This window comes from Montipora capricornis, chromosome 13 (assembly GCF_036669925.1).
Source record: "Montipora capricornis isolate CH-2021 chromosome 13, ASM3666992v2, whole genome shotgun sequence".
NCBI lineage: Eukaryota > Metazoa > Cnidaria > Anthozoa > Scleractinia > Acroporidae > Montipora > Montipora capricornis.
Genome location: NC_090895.1, coordinates 30476695 through 30478139, shown reverse-complemented (window position 1 = coordinate 30478139; position 1445 = coordinate 30476695).

Genomic DNA, 1445 nt, shown 5'->3' with positions numbered 1-1445 from the left:
CTTATAAGATCTTTTTGTTGACGTGTTTGTTTTTTTTAATTAAGCGCTGGCACCAACAACGTTGGGCTATATATATTTTGCTTTCTGCATACAAGTCAGACCACTAAAGCCAAAGGTATGTTGACGTTGAACAAAAAAATTCCTGGGGCTTTAATAATGAAGCCATTTCCTCACAATGATTTCTCGCGCGGCGTCAGTCAAAACAAGAAAATTATCTGCGCAATCGAAATTTCTCTCTCTTTTGCCGTTCCTTGGGTGAGCGACATTTTTTAAGGAACTGCAGTCAGTCAGCCAATTGGTGACACTGTAAAATGAACTATTGACGCAATTCAAGTGGGTTCAATTTTGAGAAATTATAGGCAATGAAGGCATTCATTTGTATAGGGAGCTTAAAGCACGCGCGTTTTTGAGAGGCGGACGGCAACCGGAAGAGAGCTTTTCGCTTGCCGGGGCAGTGGTGTCTCCCAGATTTTTATACTAATCATCTCTAATGGGGAAGAGATTTAAATGTGATTGTGTGTAAACAAATTAAAAGGAAAATCAGCTTACTTCCGGTTGCTGTCCGCCTCTCAAAATCGTGCGTGCTGGTGCCTACTAATTCAAAAGATATTTTTGGACGGGTTACTGAATATGCGGGAAAAGCAGATCTTAGCAAGTGATATTGAAATCCAAAAAGAAAATTGGGGGTAACCACGCATTTTTCGAAGATAATTAATCAACAATATTTGTAAAATCTTTACAAAGCAATGTATGGCGTTCTTTTCTAAATTTAAACTTAATTATCTCTGAAAAATGCGTGGTTACCCCTAATTTTCTTTTAGGATACCAAGAGCACTTGCTAAGGTCTGCTTTCTCCGCATAGTTTTAAACGCGCAAAAATATCTCTGTCTTATAAGCACCACCGATAGGAGGAGTATCTCGAGATGCGCAAAACGTATGCGCAATAAAAATAGTAGGCACCGTCCTTGAGCTATCTAATAACAATACAAGACAGACACACTGTGAAATCACTGCAAATACTTTTTAATGTCTAGATAAATGCACACTGTTGTTACTAACACTCGATACTCCAACCATGGGTTCAACACAGAAATACTTGCATTTTTTGGGCTCAGATTTGCAACTGAATTTGACACCTGCTCTCTATGTTCAATTTCACAAAGGCTTTTAAGCAATTGTCATCTTCTCAAATGAATGAGGCTTTTGATAAGTTTTTTTTATGAGCAGTAACTATTTATTTATTAAAAAAGATCCCAAGGTGATGGGACTTTAGGTTTTCAATGAACGTTGTTTGAACCATTTTCATAGAAAGCGATTGTATCGAAAACATGAATTTCAGAATTGCTTATTTTTGCTTTCAAATGTCATTGCGCCGCCTATTGATAAATTCTGACATGGGACGGTTGCCTCATTTATTATGTAAAAGATTCTTGTGCATCATATCA